At 39.3% G+C, this 24,098-nt stretch overlaps 1 protein-coding gene across 4 annotated transcripts in view; it reads right to left on the bottom strand.

Annotated features, from left to right (window-relative positions):
- Positions 1–17,528, bottom strand: part of drd2a (dopamine receptor D2a) — a 34,479-nt gene extending 16,951 nt beyond the window's left edge. Inside the window, exons 1-2 of one of the 4 annotated variants that reach the window (XM_069534651.1) lie at positions 17,140–17,528; positions 10,276–10,346 (exon numbers count right to left, since the gene is read on the bottom strand). The gene's annotated coding sequence lies outside the window, so the exon portion shown is untranslated. The remainder of the gene's footprint in view (positions 1–10,275; positions 10,347–17,139) is intronic. The other 3 variants (XM_069534650.1, XM_069534649.1, XM_069534652.1) reach the window with 3 other exon arrangements.
- Between the last annotated feature and the right edge of the window lie 6,570 nt (positions 17,529–24,098).

The following is a 24,098-nucleotide window of genomic DNA, read 5'->3' as shown; positions in this document are numbered from 1 at the left end:
CAGCAGCATTTAAATGTGTTGTTGTCGTCATGTGAAAATTTGTGGTCAGGGAGGGTAAGACAAAACTCCAGCTTTGCAGAAACAATTTGTCTATTAAGCATGTTATAGCCAGTAATAGCGCCATATTCATTTTCAACTTATAGGAGCCTATATAAAATCATTTTATCTACCATATTTGCATCTGCTCAATAAGTCTTTGGCAGCTAGAATGAAGTTAATGGGAAAAAGAGGCTCATATATGGAACTGGTATAAATTTGAATGCATTCCATGGCTGCTGGTGAGTGACCTTGTGTATAGAACATTTTGTGATATACATTGTTAATGAATTTCAAGTGATGCAGAAAGTTTTCTATTTAGGAATCTGACTCATCCTTTACAGCAAGAAGTCATAATACAAGAAAACCTTTCAGAATGTTGACAGGCACGTAAATGTGCTTTTTGTATCCTTTGTGTGAGAAAAAACAGGGGGGGGGGTGTAGCTCAAAAGAGAGTTTGCAAACAAACAGATTTGTGTTTACATTCAGTGTTTTGCACAAAAAGTTCTAACAATGACGTTAAATGGGTTCCCTTCCTCATGAAGATTTGCAAAAACAAAATTGGATTTTCTTCTAGCAGGTGCATTGCTCCACTTTGTATTCTAGACCAAGAACATTGACTCACATGCAAGTATCAGGCAAAAGTCGAAGTTCAAATCAACAGTCTCTGCCAACCACTGTGGTTTCTCAATACTTTTTTCCCCAACATTCATATATGGTCACTGTGACCTTTGACAACTGAAATATAATTAGTTTCTTTTGAGTCCAAGTGACAAATAATCAAAAGTTGAAGAAACTCCCTCAAGCGGTCCTGAGATATCACATTCAAGAGGCCAAACACGTTTCTGAGGCCACCTTTGACCTCTGAGCACCAAAGGGAGCAGCAAAATCTTTTATCATTGAGTCTAACTGAATGTTTGTACCAAATTTGAAGACATTCCCTCAAGCTGACCTTAAGATATATCACGTTCAAGTAAAATATACTTTGTGAGGCTACCAAAATTAAGTGAGTTAATCCACCCACTAGTGGTAACAAACTCCACAGCTACTTTCAAGGAAAGATTGAGAAACTATGGAGATTATGTAACTGTGTATTGTCAAGCTGTATGTGCTTTAAAATCAGTTTTAGTTCAGAAAACACGTTCATTGTCTGCAGCTCCTCTTATCAGCCTCTGTCTCAAACACTTGGTTTAAGCTCCTTTCTCTTTAAGACCCACCCCCTCTGCTCTGTGACTGTCAGTTCAATGGTGTCACACTTTGGATTTGTGGCAGTAACTGTGACATGAGGTTCTGATCACATTATGAAATCTAACTGATTTATTTGCTACCGCTGGAAACTCAACTCAATTCTACACATAACTATAATACAGAATGGAATATGATGATGGCCCCAATGTGCCTCATACATATTTGAAGGGTACTTTGCATCATTTCTTAAATTGATTATAATGACACAACTCTTTCTTTATCAGTTGATTTGACACTTTTGTCAACAGATCTTCCACTGCAACACTACAAACCCACCACTGCATACTTAAAATAGTTATACATCTTATATGCATATCTTTTTCAGATATTCAAAAGTACACAGTCAAATCCTACTTCACAAAACCTTCAGCAGTGCAGTTCCCCATTCCTGTCTAGATTAATGTTTTTGTCATCCTCCTCTTTTCCAGCTCCATATTTCTCCCTCCTTCCCCCTCACTCACGACCTAATTGGTTCTGCAGCCTTTCAGGCTGCTGCTCCTGCTGACTGCATCCTACTTCAAATCCACATCTACATCCAACTAATTTTATCTCTGCAGCTAATCTCACTTTCACAACCTCACAATTATTTTCCTGCACTTGTAATTGTTTCTGCACACAATTTCTGTCTTTCAATTTCACCTTGTTGGGTTATAACCCTTGCTGTTACCTCTGCCTCTAGCCAACACAAGAGAGAATATAGAAGCAGTTTTCCAGAAGCACTTTGTCTCCGAACTGTGTCTATGCTTGGCTCAAAAGAGTTTGCAGAAAATCTGGCTCTGATTTTGACAAAACAGTCAATGCATTTGCTATCTCTCCCATGATCACTTCCACGTGGTGCCAAGCCTTTAGGCGTATGATCAGGACACTGTCTCTGCTGCGACAAATTGCAAATCTCCTTCCATTAAGGTCCCTGCATATATCAACGTTAGCCTTGAGTTTAGAGTTATTTTAATGTTGTTTGAACCAGTGCTCCGAAAATGTTCACATACCCATTGCTCTGAAATTATAATTATGTTTTAATTGAATTAACAAACTAAGATGCTTCGTACATCATATTAGACTCAAGGAAAGGTTCAAACTTCCATTTGTTCAGTGCATTGAAACAGATCCAACGTATGAGATGGATCAGCAAATGTAATACTTGTTGAGAATGCATGCCTTGATTCACTGATACAACTGAGTTAGACAAACCAAGAGCAGATCTTCCAAATGTTAGTCTTTCAGTACAAATATTTTTCTCTGTATTAATATCTCTCAGGTCAACAGTTATACTGAGACATTAAATCATCACATTAACTTTAGAATACATATCCATGCAAACCTAGTGGATTTTTGTACTCTTACGCTGGAATCACATGGAGAATATAAACATGTGAATGCAAGTTTTATGAGGATTATATTGTGATAGACTTAAATACATTTGATCCAGATGGTATTGCTATGCATTATTTTCTTTTCCGAAATGTGAATATACATAGTTACCTTTGGCAAGCCTGACGTGAAGCCAGAATTTGTTGTTTTCATTTTCTTTATTAGACGTGTGAAAACACTTCTACCCTGCAGCTCTTTTGTTAAGGAGCTCTTGAACTGACTTTAGCAGCAATGCTACTATTTTCCTTTAGTAACAGTCATCTGCTTAACTGTTTGACTTAAGAATGCCAAGTTCGCCAGAGATACATTTTTTTGCCCTTTGCAGAACTATGTTAGCAGGAACTTATTCTGCACAGTCCTTGAAAATCGCTGTTGATCAGGACATGTTGCACTTGCACAGAATCTTTCACAAATTTGTGATATTTATGATAGGTACATCCATCCTCAAGAAAATCTGAATGTCACTGCACTAATGAGATTATCTCATTCCTTCACACTTATTCTAGCCTTGAATGTGAATGTTACAAACCTGAAAAGCGTCACTTAGCTCAGATTGTCATTACAAAGATAATCAGGTAATATCAGTTTCCATAACGCACAATCATACGACTATATGAGCAAAAGTGGATACATAACACAGGGACCTTCACAACTAGGTGTGTTGACCTTTGTATTTCTGCACAGGGAACTATGTGTGGTCGATAGTGTGTGTTGTATGTAGAGTGCAGCGCCAAAGACTCTGACGATTTCTGAGCCCAGTAGTTAAGTAAATGAATAAGAAAGGTTACCAGAGGGAGGGGGAGGAAATTCTCAGTGCGGAGAGAGGGAGGAGACGGATTTAGAGAGAAGCAGTGAGAGGAAAAAAATGAGAGAGAGAATAAGGGAGTGAGCGAGAGAAGAATGATGCTGTTCAGATGTGTAAGCATTGCTCGGGGGCAACAGTCTATGTGTATACCCTGCAGATGCCCTGTGCTGTCTAATCATATTTATTTGTCCACTCTATGTACAGTATGTGAGACTGTTCTCACTGCCGGCCTAATAGCTGGTGCTTGTCCATAAACAAAACCTCTGCTCTCTGCCTGCAGCCTCTGATAATTCATTTTCTTTAAATGATGTCCTCTGTGACCCATACCTGAGAGTAATAATAATAATGGCCTTCTCCGCAGGTAGGTCAGAGGTCAGAGTCGTTGTCTAAAGCAGATTCATGAATTTTAAACAGACTGGATACCTTGATGCAGATTTATGAACCTGTGTTCCCCATTTTATTTTCAGATCTAGAAACAGTTCAGCTTGACTTACTGACAACCACACCTTTGAGCAATTTCTTAATATTGTGTGTACTTCTGATTTAACACTATTATAATCAGAACCCTTCTGACTGTGAATGATTTGTTTTTCTTTCCATATTTTTTATTCAGACCACTTGCTGCCCTGGGAGCTGCACTCTATTATTTACAGTGCATGTACATACATATATATATATATATATATATATATATATATATATATATATATATAATATTTTATATTTATACCTGCTCCTTATACTTCTTTTAATATTTTTCTAATATTTTCTTATATTAAGACTGGTTTTTTATTCAGTGTTTACAATTTTTTCTTAAATCTGTATTGCTGGGGAGACCAAGAGTATTAGCAATTTCAATTCCTCAATATGTCTGTGTATGAAAAATTGACAATAAAGCTGACTTTGACTTTACAATGATTTTGCTTGACCTAACTGATTGCTGAGCCAGCTTGTGTTTATTGCAAATCCAGCTGCGGATGATAATGTGTGAGGAAGTGACAAGTGGATTGAGGCTGTTCAACGGCCATGGCTGTCAATTGTGGAATTCCCCAGGATTGTGTGCTTGGTCCCCTGCGGTTTTAGTTTTGTATGAATGACGTAATTATTTTGTGCTTGTGTGATTATTCTTACACAATCGATGAGTGAGGTAGAGAAAATATCTAATTATCAGACTATGAGTTTGTGCTCATACCAATGTCTCAAATCATAATTTAAAGGTTTTAAGTTGTTCTCACAAAGGGCTACTCCCCTGGATTTAGCTGTAAACTGACTTACTGGAATAAAAAGTGTTAAATTAATACTCTGAAAGAAAACAAAACTAAAGGGTTAAGGAAGGCATTTCTTCAAAAAGAAATAAATGCATTTGCTTTTGTATGATTTAGAAAAAGTTTGTTTGAGTAGGTGCTGTATTTTTTCTCATCTCAAAAATATTTCCAGTTTCTGTGCTTATAGTTGTTTCTGTGTTAGTGAAGGAAAAGTAGCAAAGAGGCTTAGCTCAACAACCATGCAGCTTAGAGGGCATGGTGAAAATGAAAGAGAAAGCTGCTAAATGTATAGGGAACAATTTACTCATTAATACATGATTCTAACACAAAACAACAACAACATCAAAACCAAGCCAACACAGCCACTATGAAATAGATGCACAAATCAGTCACAGTGACTGGTTTATGATGATTTTGAGCGAGGAAATGAAATGAAAACGATAACTGAGCAGCACTTAAAAAAAAATAGACGGGGAATGTTTGAGCACTTGGAGTATGGCCCAGTTTTGTGTAATTTTGTCTGTGTGATTAGTTCATGGCACCGGCCCAACAACAAACACATGAAACAGAGACTTCATAGCAGGAAGCAAACTGATAAGAGCTGAACAGCAGCTTGCATCCAATAGGTCACATTTGAGAGAACATCATATACATATATTTATAGAAAACTCCCAATGCACACTGTACTTTGCCGGGAAGGTATGAAAAATGAAAGCATAAAGAAAGTACAGAACATATGAATTTACAACACCAGAGGTAGTGGAGCAAAATAGATCCTTCATATATTATAGTTAGACCAGGATAGATATATTTTATTCAAGCCAGTGCAATGAGATGAAATGAACTGCCTCACTTAGCATCAAACTCATGCTCCTTAATAAAGTTGTTAAATAGAATATTAGACATTTTATTACATGGTTACAACTCCAACAATTAAAAAGAATATAATAAATTCACCATAATAATAATGTCAAAGTTGCAATAAATACAAGGGTTACTCTCTCCGAGCAGAAATTGGCTTTTCCATATCAAATATTTGACTGTGTTTTCTGTTCACTGCCAATTTCTCTGTAATTATTTTCCAAGGTGCTCCAATTTCCTGCTGTGGGCACACATCTCTCAGTTCGTGCTCTCCAACAAACACATGCACTTTGTTATTTTCCGACAAAGAAGGTGCCTACACAACACGACACAACACATTTTACTCGATGTACTATCTTTTGAAGCGCTCCGGCATTTAACCGCCATCCTTTGTACTTTTGTGCAATATTAAACTTGCATCTATTGTCTTAGTCATGTCTATTTGGGGGTCAGAGTGAGTGGTGCTGCAGTCCTCCTGTATTATTATCAACGCGGTGAGAGTTCAGCAGTATTCAGAACGCTGTGGGTAAGAAAACACAAACTCAAATACATAGAAGTAGGATATGATTCGGAGCCTTAATTTCAAAATGGAATTTACCATCACAGATAGAAGCAGAAGGAGCCCAGTGGGTGTTCTGCTTGTCCCATTAAAACAGTCTGGCAGCCAGAAGAGCGAACAATGTGTGAAAACAAAGCTCAAAAAGTATCAAATGGACTAATATAATATAATGATGTAAAAATGATCTGATTTATAAGGCAAGTGTTTGTGTTCATTTATAGTTTGGCTTGTGATGAACTTTTTTGAGTGTCTTTGTGTTTGAGATCAAGTCAGGTAAACTTATATGAGTGTATCGAAAAGTTATATTATGCAATTTCTAGTTCAAACAATGGCCTAACTTTATATTATCAGTCCATTTACATTTGTATTGCTGGTGTTTGTTCTGAGTCTACAGACTGAATGAAAGGATGGAGAGACGTGGATCACTTTCTCTGAAAAATCCAGACAGCAGCCCATCATTTTTTATACGTTGCAGCGAAATGTATGACAAAATGCCTGACTGTGAGAAAAACTCCTTGAGAATACTCAGAATGATGGACAAAACTTGTGCTTGGTCATAAAATGTGCAGTCTGGGCAACAAACATTTAACACTTGCTAGGATAAGCTGTCTGGAACAGCTACAGAAAATAACCATACACACTTTTACAGACTGTTTATCTGACTTGTGATACTGGCATGTTCTGCACAGCAGTTTGGAGGGTGCACAGTGGGTCGATAGTAAAAACTAATGACTTTGTGAGATACAAAGTGAATAAAACACAAAATGTTCTGAGCACTTGGAACAGGAACACTTTAATTGTTTTAGAATCACATTTGCTTGCTGTTTTATTATGTGTTGAGACTACTTAGCAGCTTCAGACCTTGCTGTGTATGGCATGTTTAGCCTTGTTTTGCTCAGACTAGAGAAGCAGATTCAGTAGTCAAGGTCACCATGTTTTTGTTTCTACTCAGGTATACAAAAGAGCTGATGATGTATGGTATAACTATTCAAAATGTCCAAAGCTACAGTACATGTGAGGAGGTGGATGATCGTGGCTGTGACCTACACGACATTGGTCATATTCAACATTTAAGCCTTTCCACAAAATATATTGTATCTAGAAGAAACTTCTAGATGCTTATTTTCAGCTTTAGGTATTGTAATGGAAAACTTGCATATGAACTTTCCTATTGCAATTAGAGGAACTCTCTGGCGTACGTGCAGACGGGCAATTCAGAATTAGCAAGGCACTTTTCTCTTAATGGTGAACAGATATAAAGTAACATACATTATATATACATAATACAGTTTATAGTGGCATATACAGTAATGTGTGAGGATATTAGAAAATTCGTCAACAAATATGATACCACGTCTTTAAAGTATAGTTTCACCCACATAAAACTGCTTCTATCACTTCTTTATCGCTCCAAAACAGCAGTTGCACTGTACTAATGCCTGCAAGTAGTGGTTTTAGAGCAAGAAATGATTTCAGGTAGTCTAGCGTTATACCAGAGCTAGCCAACATGTCTGTAATTTTGCAACAGTTCACACTGGGAAGTCCCACAAGTAAAACAACAACAAGTACCCTTTGCAAGACTTCAGGTTAGTTGATGGATCACCACTTCCATACAGGGTTTGTAACACAGCACTGGTATCAGATCGGTGGTAGGTATCTGCGATGTCCAGGTATAGGAATCGGGCCGTCCTTACACTGGCTAATCACAAGACTGAATGTATGCATTTATAACCCTTTTACAGAGGCCATGATTTAACTATTTGGAGTGACTTTAATCAATTTGTGTGACCTGGAGGAACTATAATTTTGAAAATGCCTGTTTCCCTTCTCACTCACACTGTACCACCATTATCCAGAGACCCGCTAACATTCAACATTACAAGCACACTGAGAGCTGCTCCTGCTACTTAATATTATTAAACTGAAAACAGAAAAGCAGCTGTGGTGCATCCAACTGTCATCATTAAACAGAAAAAGAAGTGCCATGGACAAAGAGCCGACCTCTGGATTCAGAGCAGCTGACCTGTCCTGAGTGTGATCCTTAAATAGCCTGAGATCTCTTTCAACCCACAATCTCTCAGTCTCACATCTATCCATATACTCTTATTCCCAGGTGACCGTCAGCACTGATCTATCAAAACCGGAGGCATTATCTGACTATCCTTGATTTCCACAGTGGTGTCAAGGCCTTTTTCTCTGTAGACTCTAGGCTCCCTGGCCTCCATGTGCAACTAAAACAGATAAGAAGCACAAGTGAAGCAGTTTGTCTCGCAACCAGTGATTGTATGTATTCTGTGCTGACTCTGGCTGCTTTCTGTCCTCCATCAGATACTGTGGAGAAGTTTGTTCCGAGAGGAAACAATCCTCCTGACAATAACACTATCGGACACGAGCATTTACAAAAGCATAGACAGCTTATTAAACTAAGACAGATGAATCTTCTGATGTGTAGGATATTACAACAGCATGACTTTATTTTGTGTAGTTTGTCTAGCTGCCATGTTGTATTAAATAAGCGTTTTTATAGTAATTAGGATTTAGCTCATTTATAATTTAATTACAGGAAAACAAAATGGGCATGACTGTGCACTATAATTATAATCACATCCTAATAAAAAAATGTTTAACCATAATTAACTTGTAGCTCCCTCATAAAAAACACACTGTTCCTGTTTTGCTTCAGTTTTAACTGCTATAGCACCCAAATTATTTTAGTTAGTAAAAACTCCCTCATTCTTCATTTTGGGCAGAAATCCTATTAAAAGCTGCCACTGCACAGTTAATAATCTAACATTAGCTGCTTTTATGCTGCTTCATATGCAGCAAATGTTTTGCAATTGCATCCAATCCCCCACAACAGAGAAGAGAAAAACTAATTATCAGACACGTTCCTCGTTGCTGTTGAGTGCTAATCTCATCCAATCATAAAGCAGTCATTAGTTTATTAAACTGTGCAGTAAACGACACTATTAATCTGAACCTAAGCCTTTGTATTGAATCGCTGGTATAATGTAGCTCTCAGATTTGATTGTTGAAATCCCTCACACAAGCATGCACTGACACACACAATCGCACACTGCACACATGATGTATGCAGAGGAAACAGGAACACACCATAATGTAGTACCTTCATTAACTCGCTGCAAAACATGACACATTGCACCTGCAGCACCGATGTGAAATATGTTTTAGATAATATAAAACATTTCCTGTTTGAGACCAACTGAAAGTGTCCGCTATTAATTTGAGTGGATAATATATCAAGTTTATATGTTCTCCAATATGACTATACCAATAATTCACACCAGATTTGTTTCATGGAATTGTGTAATAAGGTAATGAGCATCAGCAGCTCTAATGATACAGATGGTGTGCTCAGTTTTGCTTCTCCTCCAACGCCTTTGCAATTTAAAATGTCCTAATTCTCAGTATCAGCGCATGCAAAGGGGAAGCAAGACCTCACGCTGATACCACTTGGTCGATACTGTCAAAGTGTTGATTCTCCCCTGTGATAGCCTTCACCCTAATTAGTTTTCTAACTGCCATAGCCCTCTTAGTTGCCTGGTCAAAATCATTGACGCTGGCAAAGTCAATGACTATCTTGTGATTTCTCCCTTTTCCCCAGAAGATTGCTCCTCTGTTCTTCCTGTAGGAGAGAAGAAGCAAGTCATCACAACTACGCAGCTACTTTCAATGGGCTGCCTGTGTAGGTGGTTGTTTCTATGACTTTTATCGTGCTGACCCTCCCCGCTCATTCAGAGTGGTGCAATTACTCTGTCATCATCTTCCCAGTGTAATCACGGCCCCTTTCCTCTCTACACTTATCACTAGACACACTTTCTTGAAAGATCCATGAAGGTGCACTCGGTTTGTTGCTGAAGCCACAGATATACTGCAGATTAGATATTTGTGGATATTTCCTTACACAAGTACGTTGTAAATATAAACCTGATTAAAATCGCTGTGGAAAATAACTAAAGTTTGTCTCAGGATGCTCTATTACCTGACTTGACTTGAAACATACAGCAGGGACCACTCAGGCATTTATTTGATTGACATATGCAATAACCTGTATCACTGGAAATGGCATTCAGAGAGCAAAAATGTAACATTGACAAGGGACTTCTCACTGTGGGGACGCTGTCAAAACAGGCGAAGTGAAATACTGGAGAGCATCCAGGAAGCTTCAAGTAAATTCACACTGGGGGAAAAGAAGAGAGGGACATAAAAGGTTAAATAAAAAGCCACTGATGCATCATGCTCAAAAGACAGAGGGCCTCGGGGTGCGAAATCTACCTATGCATCAATGTTATTGATATAATAAGACGTAAAGGTTATAGTACTGGTGACTTCAGCTATTACCTCAATTCAAACTATAAGGGTAAAAATGGAAGAGCATCCACCCACTGGAAAGGGAGGAGAGGGAGGTTGGTAACAAGCCTCCATCGACCTCATTAGATTGTGCGGAAGCTTCAGCCTAACAACAGGTCTTGTCTCTTGTGAGGCACACACACACACACACACACACACACACACACACACACACACACACACACACACACACACACACACACACACACACACATACACACATACACACACACATGCTTTTCCATTACACTGCATGAAACATGGATACATACATCCCTGCCTCTGCCTTTTCCTGACACACCTTGCCTGCCCAACAGAGGCTTGTAAGCCCTAGGTAAATCAAGAGCTTCTGCAGACCTCCACCACTGAGCCTGTCTGCAGCTGTGTTGTTTATAAAATAAGTGAGGTAAATAAAACAGGGTTTTTCCCAAGCTGATCTGCCTTGGCTGCCCTGCACAGTCAACTGAGGCAGTTTATAATCTTGCTTATACCCACACTCTTTGGGGACAAAGTGACCAAAGTAAGGATACTGTGATACCTGTGTCTTTCTGTGAAGGATTTTCATAGTCGTACTATTTTTATAAGATAAACACAGACACTTTTGGTAGGTGTTTTAGGTCCAGACAACACGTTTGACTAATCGCCAGTAACAGCTATCTGCATGTGAATTCTGATCAATTGAAAAGCGGATAGCCTATTTATGTGGTCAATGTGTTCCCCCTTTGTTGCTCCCACTGTTTATCTCTGGACAACCAAAGCCTGTTCAAACATGATTGTTCAAACAAGAGAAATAAGTCAAAAGGCCAAAATCTTATCCCTCACTTACAGATACTGCATATTCATTCTTTTTTTAGAAATTATCTGACAACTAATTTCCAAGCGACTAGTGAAAAAGTCATTTTTCTTGTAAATTTGCATTTCGCTACACACACAGTGCTTCTGGTGTCTGTGCATTATCATATGTTGCAGCTGCACTGCTATTGTTATGTCCATGTGAAATATAATAAACAAAAAAACAAAATGTGGCCACCTCAACTATTTGCATGCAGGTTTTAATTACTTGTGGACAAAAAGTTGTCTTTGTCACTACTTAGCTCATGCAAATGCTGGGGCAGGTGAAAACCTGCCCCAAATTAACAATATTTATGAAAACATGTGATTCCTTTCCTAAGTGAAAATGGGATTCAGCAGGATCAAATTTGTAAGTGTGAGATTTGCTGTAAATCAACACCACCAGCTCTACCACCAGAAAATCCTCAGTGGGACTGAAGCTGCAACAAGTGTGATTCTGCAAAAAGGTCAAATGGCCTGATGGATTAGTCGTGACACCACAAACTCCCAATGTATCAGGGTTGTCACTGATGCGGCATATGTGAAAAAAAAAGATGCTAACTGCTCTGTCATCACTGAGAGGTTTGCAAGAAAAGGACACGTTTTGAAGGTAAGAAAGATTCAATAACACAGCAGCTCTTAGAGTCTATATCTGAGTAGAACCAAACAAAATCCCAATATTGTGATTAACATGAGAAACCAGCCTGAGACACATTTCACCTGTCAACTTGAGTCCAGCATTGCAGTATTTTTGTTTTACCTGTACTTCGACTTATAAGTGGTTGAGGGACATCTAAAGATCCTAAGCTTCATTTCCACCCACTAATTACCTTTTTCTCTCTGCCATTCATACTGAGCAGGTAGCAAACTCTGCAAATCAGATTTTTGCCTGCAGGAAATGACTGCCTCTGGTTACATGTGGGTGGTTGATGAGAGGTAAGCAACCACTTAATCAATACCGGGGAACCGAAAGAATAAAATTAAAGTGGCTATAGAATAAAGAAACTACAGGGTTGCCTCTTAATCCTCAGAAAGTTCTGCACTATATCCATCTACATAATCACGACTGAGCTGAGCTTTCTTTAGCCTCTACTATTTTCATAGATCACCAGTTGCTATGAGAGTATTTGATTGAACATTAATTTATCAAAGCTATGACCAAAAGGTCACACAGACAGGAGGATGTATGCTTGCTTTGTTCACCAAACAAAAGACGACCAGAGTCTTGAGGGAAATGTCAGGGAAGCCACCACTGAAAGGCTGTATAACCTCAGCTTTTATATGGCTTTGACACAAGGTTTTTTCAAAGTGACGCATGAGCCTTATCATGCCAAGCTCGAATCTGATCCATCACCCCTCTTGATCTTACTTTCAACCTTTCATTTTTGGCATTTTTAAGGCAGAGATGGTGAGCAGTGTAAATCATTTTCTTTGAAGGTCCGCATTTCAGGCACCATCTGCTGGAGCTGGGGTGATCTGGAACTCATTTTAAGCCTACAGGGAGACACTCTTGAATGGACCACACAGTCCCATTTCAGGCCATTCAGACCAAACCACGGCAAAGCAAGATGAAAGCAAGAAGAAATGTCTATTTCCCTTGGGAAATTCTCTTCTTTCTTTCTACCTTTGCTATTAATCCTAAGTCCTTTACCCTTTGTCGTCCTGTTAATCGCATCATCCCCCTGGTCCAGATAGTTCGATGGAACAGTCAAAGAATCTCCCTGGGAGCCTGGAAGTCATTTTTAACCCATTTACCTCTGATATTTTATCAATGTCTACAGGAGCCAAAGCCAATTGGGACACCCCAAGTCAAGTGACATTTTGTGTAGATGTACATCTGTATGCAGCGTATGTGACTATACAAGGGAGGTGCCTGATCTCCTCTGACAATGTAGCCTAACTGTAGCTAAAGCACTTTCACACCTCTCAGGGGAATAATGTGTGCATGTGTGTGTACGTGTGTGTGTGTGTGTGTGTGTGTGTGTGTGTGTGTGTGTGTGTGTGTGTGTATGCGTGTGTGTGTACGTGTGTGTGTGCGTGTGTGTGTGTGTAGCTCTGTAGTCATGTAGTCAATCAGGGAGATCAGGAGTCACACCTACACCTTTAACTGCCTGTTGCTCAAGCTACAAAAGACCCTTCAAATTCAAAATGCATGATTCCATCCAACAGAGTGTGTATAAGTGAATTAGCTGTGTATTCCATGAAATAAAAGAATACAGTGTGTGTACAGCTCCAAATGTCACTACTGTAAAGAAATATGTAAAATGTAATTATAATTTGTGTTAAAATAGAATGAGTTTGTGACAGCAGTGCATTGTACAGCAAAATACAAGCCCTACATATTCATTTAGGGTTGACTTATTTCTCATAATGCACCATAAGGTAAACATACACCATGTGGATCAATATGTAACATGGACACACCATTAATGCACAGACAGACCAAGCAGCTGACATAACTTTCTTAGCACACAACTGTAACCTGGAGCATAACCAGATCACAGTGGATCTTCTATAGGCTTTCAGACCTAATTGGCTCCTCCATACTTTCAGTGATGGTGCTGGTCCCTGGAGTGTTGACGTATATGACATGCCAGGGAATGGGTTTCAGGAGAGGGGGATTGTCGGGCTAGTTGGACACGTTCTCAGAGATCCAATAGAATTAAATGATTTAATTGTGAAAATACAATGGGGCTGCTGAGCCACATGAACGCAGCACATCCCCTCCTCTACATTTAAAGGAGGGGATGTGCCAGTGGTTTTTGAAGTTGCCTGGGCTCAAACATGAGCCTTGTGCAGTTTTATTACTGATATGCATGAATTCACTGCTTGTTATGTGGGTTGATGTTTTCACTGTCTGCAATTTGGAGGTCATCCGGCGAGCAGCTAGGCTTTAGGCTCTGCAGAAAAGTTAAACTATTTATATTTAATTTTAGCTCACTTATGTTTCAGACAGCCACACGCAAAGGTCACTGGAGCTCCTGCGCCCCTCTCCTGTCTTTTTTGTTTACTCTGGTCAACTTAAGCAATTTTTTTCCTTCTTCTGCTTACACTGACTAAGAGAACAATCCACAGCACTATAGAAGATTCTGCATCCTGTGTTGGAGCTGTGAAAAAGCTCTGTGGACATTGACATTTATATGGTTTAACTTTTCTGAAAACAAAATGATCACAACCAATCATGTCAGTATCAAAGTCCACAAGACACTGTTTAACCTGTATTAAGGCAGGCCAGAGATGACTCCCCTGCCAAATCTGCAATGTCCCACTTTACTCTACAGAGAACAAATATATTTAGTAGTGTTTTGTGAGACTGGTAGCACTTCCTAAAAAAAAGATACCATATGTGTTATTTTGTCATCATATTGCAAAACCTCACTATCCTATGTGTTCCTGAGGTGTTTTTCACTCGTGTGTGTGTATATACAAAATAACTCAACAACACATGGATGGATTTTCATCAACCTCAGTGTGAATATGATTTGGAAGGGAATGGCCAGATGATTCACTTTTTAAACTGATTGATCAAAGGTCAGGGTCAAGGTCAACAAAATATGGTTCACATTTCCCGAGCAAATATTAGAGCAAACGAAACAAGCTCATATTATTCAGATAATTATTCCCCATCATACTGCATCATAAGATAAGTGTCATCATGAAGTAGCTGTAAAATAAACGCAATAATGAAAAAGGAAACAGAAAACATCAGAAAACAAAACAGAAAAAATCAGAAAACGTTGCATATTTTACTAATGCATTATCTTTTGCAACCAACAACATTAAGGACATGATCTACAGCTTATTAAAACAAACATTCATCATATATGTTATACATAACATGATGACATCATTGTGAAAAAACATCATTACTTCTAAAAGATTGCTACTGCGTAGGCAACGCTGGGCAATGCTGACTGGTGTACAGCCCACACAGTGTGTACACAGGGTATATACATCGCTCCTCCAATGCTTTCCATTACACTTGCACCACCCCCATATCAGTGCATAAGAGACTTCTGTGGTAAATGACTTTCATATCTGTATGTTTGGTAATTGAGGTTGTGGTTTCACAGACACAAGATTGTAAACAAACAACTTTGGTTTGGGCTTGTAATTGGATTTAAAAAGCACAGGTAGTAACACGGTGTTGTTTTTGTTGAATGCATGACGTCTCTCTTGGGAGCAGCGAGTTGAATTTAAATTCTAGCATTGACTGACCAGCTGCATCAAGTTATTTGGCTTTAAACTGATGAACTAGTGTGTAAATGCTATGTCTTATCCTGTTAACCACTGTGTACCAATTCAAGTACTTACTGTGAAGACACACATCTGCTTTTAAATGGACAATTGTCTGGAAGCATGCAGGAGATTTGATTCGGTGAAGCCGTCTGTGCGAAACAGCTGGGCATGACAAGCGCTGCATTATGGCATCTCTGCTGAGGCTGGTTTTCACACAAGTTACGACAGATCAGACACAGAAGTGTAAAATCCATGTCAGTCCATGTTACAGGATGCACAGCTGATGGACACAATGTCCAGTCTCAGCAGGGGTCTTGTTATTTAACCAAGGATCTTTTCACTTCAGATTAGCTGCTCAATTTAGGTTAAGAAAGCATTTGAATCGTTCATTCTGCCCAAGTGGAGTTGACATAATCAATGTTCCTTCTCAAATGAGGGCCTGCTGCATTTATTTACCATCAGCAGCTATTTGGCAGTCGGGTGTTTTGGCTAAAGATCCACAGAAGCTGCCAACATAAGGTGTATGCCTGCAGTGTTTTATACATATGGAATCATTTTTTGGGTAAAATTATGTGACATTTTGCATTGACCTATCATATTTTCTTGTGTTCTTTATCCTTTTTGTCTTGAGTTATTATTGACTTCAAAAAGTAGCTGGATATCATTATCATTCTCTGCCATATGCTATTTTGAAATGCTTACAATGATGTTGAATAATGACCCAGTCAGAGCTGTGTAAATCTGAGGTAAAGTTTTGAGATGACAAATACATACAAATGAGGCAGCAGCAGACTATATAGGGAATTAAAATAGCTGGATCATTAAAAAGCAGCAGTAAACTCTCTTTTACAGTTAGTGTCACAGATGCAGATGAACCGCCTCGTTATTTTCACCTCGTTTATTTTTGCCTGCTGGTATTGACCTGCTAAAGCTGCTCAGTGAGGGGTGGTAGCAGGCGGGTGGGGGATGGGGGGGGCGGGGGCTGCAGCAGTAGTCACCTGCTCCGCATGAAACGCTGTGGGGAGACGCGCTGCCTCTGGAGGAACCAGCCACTGAATCCCACACAGATCTGAAACCTGCGCGCCGTGGGTTGGAAAGCAGGGACAGTTTGGCACAGACGCACAGCAACACTCAAGAATTAAACTAACAGCTCGTGTAGAGCACTCTCACTGGACTGGGTTAGAGAGGAGAGCCAATGTTTGCCTCCACTTGTTTTGCATTGAAAAACAGCAAGGATCAATACTGTAAACAATCGACCTGCTATACAAATAAACCCTCCTTATAAACAGGGCTGCAGCGCTTGTGACAGGTAAACCTTCCGTGCGTTGACGCGCGCACACTCATTCACCCACAATTACAGAAAAGTGTTGATTTGGAAATGCGCTCCAGGGCGAAGCACCGAATCAGAAAATGCATCTTGAAAGTTAATATCTCGTGAATCGCAGGCAATAAATCATCATATTTAGTAGGCTACTTAATAAAACCACAGGATATTTGTGTTCTTTGGTGTAAGTTTGGCACATAGCAGATAAAAGATGAAATAACTGTCTTACCTTCACGCCATAAGTTTGACTAAATTTTTGTTTTTGCAGGCTGTTATGTCCAAGAGCATCCACATGCAGTTAGCTCCCACTGTATCCGAACATTGTTACAGCTGCTCTGCGTAAATTTACCGGGTCTGTGCCGCGGTCGGGTGCGAGGCATCAGCAGCAAATACACTGAGGGAAATACAAAATAAACTACAGCCAAAAATCACATCCACATAAAAACTCTATAATACTGATAAAGACTAATTACTTCATCAACTGTTTCGCCCCGTGGTTTGCAGGGGGATTTCTAGGAATGGTCTCATCCAGTGTTGCGCTCCTGATAAATGAATGGAGCGATGGAGAGAGTCCGTGCGCCTCTCAGCAGCTTGACTCGCGGCTCTGACGGAGGCAGGAGCCTGTAAAGAACTGTGGAGAATCAAGGCGGGGTTACGTCTGTTTAAACCCTGCCAGGGACGTTTGTTTCCCTTAATGTCACGGGCACTGCTGAAACCTTATTTCCCGCACCGCTTCTCCACTTGTGCGCCAAAAGGATCCGCATTTTTTTTTTTTAATTCGAAACTAAAGGGGGATTAAGGTGTGTGTGTGGGGGGTGCACATGAATTATTTTCAGATTTTGAAGAAGGAGATTTGAAACATAAATAGTTTGATCACGATTGAGCAGTAAATCATTTATAGCCTGTGATAGTGTAACCTGAAAATGTATATTGTGGGAATGGACGGTGGTTTAAACACTGCACTGAGAACTATACATTAACACTATATTAACATCTGTCTCAGAAAAGCACTATAATATTTTATACGTTTTTCTCCCCATTTACAAACTACGCCCATGACTTCCATTCCTGACATGCAACTGGGAGCCAGTTTACACATGGGATGATTTGTGAATGCAATCAACCAGCTGGAGGGATAAAATAACCGCAGTATTTCCCCTGAAGACAAGCGCACCTTGAAACTCACGTCCCATCCTTTGAGATTTATTTCAACCTGTACACTTTGAGAGGCATCCAACACAAATTACACACCACCTGCTTCAGTCTGTACCTGAAGAGGCAAGCACACACAAGGCGAGGAGGTGCTATTGTTGACACCAGTACCCAAATGGTGCCAAATGCAGGCTTACTGTTAAATGATGCAATAGCTCTAACTGTTTGAAGTGGAATTTGTAAACCAGAAACTGCAGTCCAGATGTAGAGTATGTTCAAGTGTTTTCTCACAAACTTACTGATTTTATTTGAGTTTCATTGAAAAAGAAAGAGCAAAAATCAAGATAGTAATATAAAAGCCCACAGGCTTAAGATGACACATCGGACATGGCAAGATTTATACAAAAATATGAATGAGTGTATAAAAACGAAAATACATTACACTCAGCATATTATTCACATCAGTCACTATTATCAGTATCAATATTTACACCTCTGTGTCTGATCTGTTGCAACTTGTGAATTGGTACACAGTGGTTAAGAGGATAAGACATATAGCATTTACACAGTAGTTCATCAGTTTAAAGCCAAATAACTTGATGCAGCTGGTCAGTCAATGCTAGAATTTAAATTCAACTCGCTGCTCCCAAGGAAAACGTCATGCATTCAACAAAAACAACACCGTGTTACTACCTGTGCTTTTTAAATCCAATTACAAGCCCAAACCAAAGTTGTTTGTTTACAATCTTGTGTCTGTGAAACCACAACCTCAATTATCAAACATCCAGATATGAAAGTCATTTACCACAGAAGTCTCTTATGCACTGATGTGGGGGTGGTGCAAGTGTAATGGAAAGCATTGGAGGAGCGATGTATATACCCAAGATTCACACGAATTTATGAATGAGTGATTCAAAACAAAAATACATTACACTCAGCATATTATTCACATCAATCACTATTCCAGTGTTTCTTTGGACAATGCATGACTCATCACTTCACAGAGGCCACAAGTCAGGGAGTGTCAATAATATTTAAAATAAAAAAAATACAACTAAGAAATCTTAGAATTAGAGGAATCTAATTCAGTAAGACATACTTTTATTCTACAAGATATCCTGTAAGAATATAAATCAGAGCCCTATTCTGAAGCTGCTGTTTGAATCCTCCCGATCTGCTTTTGAGGTTATGAGGTATTATGATGTATCTATTTGACAGATTCCTGTCATGTATAAATAAGTTTCCTTCACCTGGGAGGGACACAGTCATTGGAATAGTCCCTTGTGGCATGGCTGTGAAGATGCCTCACCTGGATTAAAGAGTTTAGTATTGAGGTATTGAGGGACAGCCCCACGCACAGTTCCAGTCCGTCTTGTTCACCACTCATCAAAGTGAGAATTGTAGTTCTTGTGGCTACTTTAAGAATTGAACCTTTATTTGGCCTGCAGCTTGTTTTTTCATTACAATGAACTGTACTGTAGCTGAAATAATGCCGAACAACAGCTCCTGCCAGGGCTACTGTACAGAAACTTTGTGGCTAAGAAGCAAGTTCCTTGATCGACCTTGATGATCATCAGCCCGCCCCACTACTGACATATTACAATCCAGCACGTGGCCGAGGTAATTGACTTACTCCTTAGCTGCGTGCCCTGTGGACTAAGTACAGGACAATCAACACAGAATCTTGTTCTCATTACCGCAGGATTAAAAAAAACAGGAAAGTAGCAAAATTCAGTTGGAGGTCAAATGTTTATGTGAAAGCTGGGAAACTGATCTTGTCATTGTTTCGCTAGCGGTTGTAAAAGCGACCCACCCACTCAATGAGCTGGACTATTCATCCCTCCAGTCTAAGTAACATTACCAGCCCGGAAAGACGCTATAACCATAGCGGTCATGGCATGTGAAGGGAAATAATTTTCACAATAAAAGCTCTGGTCTGAACATGAACAAAAGATACTCTGACTTCATGTGCATCTCTACTGATTGACATCTACACAAATTGCTGACATTACAGATGTTGTGGGTATAGTTCTGAACAAAATAGATATTAACTACCACACAGGTGAAGTGTTTGTGATTCTGGACAAACTGAAGAAGCATCCTTTGGCTTTTCTTTGCTTGTCACAGCCAGAGAAGCTGAAAATCCTATACGTCAAAGATTTCTGGATTCAAATGCAGACAAACATGAAGGCTGGTAGGTTCAGTGAAAGTACTTCACAACAACGAACATCCAAAACTTGCAGACACATAAACCGGATAATTCTCATTGAGAACAAAGACAGACAAACCAACAAAGAGAAAGGGACACAGAAAGATGAAATACTTTAGTGAGGACAAGACAATTAAGAAAAAGATAAAACGTATCATGGCAAGGCACCGTCTACACATTTGGAGACCTAATGGTTAAAAAATGTTTTTCCTATTTATAGCAACAAGCAAGTGAGGAAGCTGTAGAGGAAACTGCATGAGATTTCCTCATAACGTCTCTTGGAACAACTAATTGCACCTTTATACTGAAAAAAATCATTCCTCATAATCAGTAGCCTCAAGTACATCTTCATTTGCAGCTGTCATCAAACCCTTCTAATAGCCTAACAAGATAATGCTCTGTACCCAACCTGTAACCTCATTACTGGGTCTTCATATAAGTGTGGAAATAAACCACTGAAAAGGTTTCTCTATCCTTATCTCTGTATTTGTTATTTGTAACAGTTGCATCAGAAATATTCCCTATAATTTGCATCTATCATCCCAAAAAGGATAAACTCCTTTATATCTTTACACCTTCAGGATAAAAACATCAGAAATAGATTTTATCTTTGACATTAATAATAACAGAATCATTTTAAAGACAAGACATTTGAGTAATGCCAGTTAGGAATTTTGGCACTTTATGTGCAACAAAAACCTCAGCAGTAATTCTGGGAGAAATCCACTGCAGCAGAGCAGCCTACACATGTCTGCAGCATAAACCCTCCTAATGTCATACAACTGCCAGAAATATTATGTATTATGAGTACCAGACTTTCCTACTTTCTGAACGCTACCTGATGCTATTATTGCATCAGGTAGCTGCTCCTTCAAAAATATCCTGCGAGATGCAACAAGTCAGTCGATGTGGTCTGAGGCTTGTTGTTCAAGGATGTGTCGGTAAAGTAACCGAAGCATCACTGAAAGGGAATTTGGATAAAGCTAAACGCTGCATATCGACATCTTAAATCTTTGCAATGCATGAAATATCGCAGATTAGTGATAAAACCTCAGGAAGGAAAGGTTTTTCCCACATTTGTGATCTCATGTGGACGTCTGTACCTCAGCAGATTGAAAAATCACAGTTTACACTTTCCACTCATACACACTGCAGCACACACACTAAAGTGTAGGCTACAGACCCTAGGCTTTCTGTGGAAGGCACAAATTCATCCAACTGCTGACTGCCATAAGGCAACACAGTAGCCTGGTGTTGCCTGATATGGCCTCCATTAACTTGCCTTGGTGAGTGGATGTTGGCAGAGTGCTAAATAAATCACAACAACTTTGATAACGTTGCTCAGTACATGCTATGTTACACACCGGCTTGAATCTCATGTCATGCTCATGAGACATTTAATAGTCCTGCAAGGATTTCTTCCAGACGAGAGTTTCACAGAATTTCATATAATCTTTGTGTCAGAGGAATGCTGAGCTCACTTGGGATTTGGCATCCATTTTCATGCGCATGTCGAACAGGGCTTGGAAAGACAGTCTGTAGATTGTTAACATCTCTGTCGGCCTGCATGGCCAAATCTCAGAGCCACCACTAGTGAGCGGATGCCAACTTCAGGTGAGCCGGGGGAAAGGCACAGATCTGGCAATGAGCGGGACACTGCTGTGAGGGAAAGGAATCTCACTCCCTCTTTCTTGCATGAACACATACAGCATGCACACATACACACACACACACACACACACACACACACACACACACACACACACACACACACACATATCCCAGCCACGCAGTAAGGTCCTGAAAGTGAATCATATTTTATGCACCAGCAGTCATTGCTTTAAAGTTCACCTCATCCTATAAAGAATTTATGATATTACCACTGGTTACCACCAAATAAGCTTGTGTGACATCTTGCACTTGACACTGACGCTCATTCCCTGGCCAGTGCTGGCACTAAAACTTGAAATACCGTTTGCTGCGTGAGACAAGAGTGACAAAGAGGCATGGCGGCTTGTTTGGGTGACAGCAGAGGCACTGCAGAGAGAAGTTAAGGAGAGATGAGCTAGAGAGAGGGAGATAAAGACGAGGAAGAGATATTCGGATATGAGAGATGTGCTGCTTTCACTCAAGCAGCCAATATTAAATACTTTTCTGATTGACACTAAATCCCACGGACACATCGAAACAACAACAAATTGATCCTACAGACACTTATTGGCTGTGCAGCCATATAGTTGATATGCTCAGTGCTATATACCTGCATGGTTGTCCAGACAATATTAAGACATCACTAAGCCACATCATTGCATTAGGTGACAAAATAACACTTCATGATGAGGAACACAAGCAGCGATTCCACTTGCTGGTAAAACAAATGTGTGTTAATCCATGACAGGAAATACACCCCAATTAAAACACTGCATACCATTCCCAAGAGACTACATTAGACAGCTGCTTTTGGATATTATTTTTAACCATGATGTTGGAGGTCTGCACTGGCAACTAACAGCAAAAACGTTCTGGGTTTGAAACCCCAGTTTGACCACCTTACTGTTTGCATGTGTGGATGTTCACCTGGCTCCTCCCACAGTCCAAAGACAAAACGCGTAAGTTAATTGAAGCCTATAATTTTCCTGTAGGTGTGAAAGCATGAATGGTTGTCTTTATTGGTCACCAGGGTGTACCCCGCCTTTTGCCTGTCAGATGGGATTGTTTCTGGCCCCACTGCGATTCTGTGGATGAGTGGTAGATAATGTTAATCGATAATGGTGGAGGTTTTTGTAAATTTCAAGATCGTTCAGTACGTAGCTTTTGTCAAGACAGAAGAATTAACCGATAGTTCCTCTGAAATTATCACATTTATTTTATGTTCAGAGACGATTAGGTAAAATAGCAAACATAATTCTGATATCTTCATTTTGATATTGTTATTGTGACTATTTTAGCATACTGATGTCAGCATTTCACTCCAAGAACCACTTTGCCAATGCACAGCCTCACAGACCCGCCATGGTTGCAGACTCTTTGTCTTCTTTAGAAATCAAACAATATATTTGTGATGGTTTTTTTTAAAAAGATTTGTGTCTTTAGTAGGAACAAACTGGCCTTAAGAGCTGTGTAAGGACCTTGTAAGGTATTGACACACTAACACATTGTTACTTTTCAGCCTTTCAGAGAGTAAAACCAAAATATAAATTACAGATTAACTTGAGCGTTAACTGTTAATAAGAACATGCAGACAGGAAACATCTGTGAAACCAAACTGACTGTTTTTACTCATTAATTGTGAGTAAAATAACTCACAATTACTACATATTTTCTGCTCAGCTTGAAAAAACTATGGATTTAAGAGACATTTTACCGAGAGGGAGAAAAAAATAATGACAGAAGATATAATAAAACCAAGCTATGAAGGGGTGGAAGTTATTTTAAGGAAATTCAAACTACGAAATAAAAATACATTGTGGGGAAAGCTCTGCAAACCACAAAAATGAGTGCAAAGCTCCTTGGCAACAAAAGACTCAGAAACAAATTATGTAAAAGAAACATAAATAATGAGACAGTAAGAGGGAAACTTACTGTAAACTTTGAAATGATAATGATAAAGCAAATTTAGATTTAGAAAAAAAAGATAATTTCATTATTAGACAAACCACTGTTTACTCCAGAGACTGAATACAGTGCAACGTTTTCTTCCTTCAACAGATTCTAATTTAATTGGTCTGCTGAGGCAGAGTAATTATGAATTTTAGAGGAACTTATAAGAGAAAGATGTAGCTGATGGAAGAAGCTGCTTTCACCAGGCAAGATTTATGTTTTTTTCA

Source organism: Paralichthys olivaceus, chromosome 11 (assembly GCF_024713975.1).
Source record: "Paralichthys olivaceus isolate ysfri-2021 chromosome 11, ASM2471397v2, whole genome shotgun sequence".
In the NCBI taxonomy this organism is placed as follows: Eukaryota; Metazoa; Chordata; class Actinopteri; order Pleuronectiformes; family Paralichthyidae; genus Paralichthys; species Paralichthys olivaceus.
This window is presented reverse-complemented; position numbering and strand designations above follow the sequence as displayed.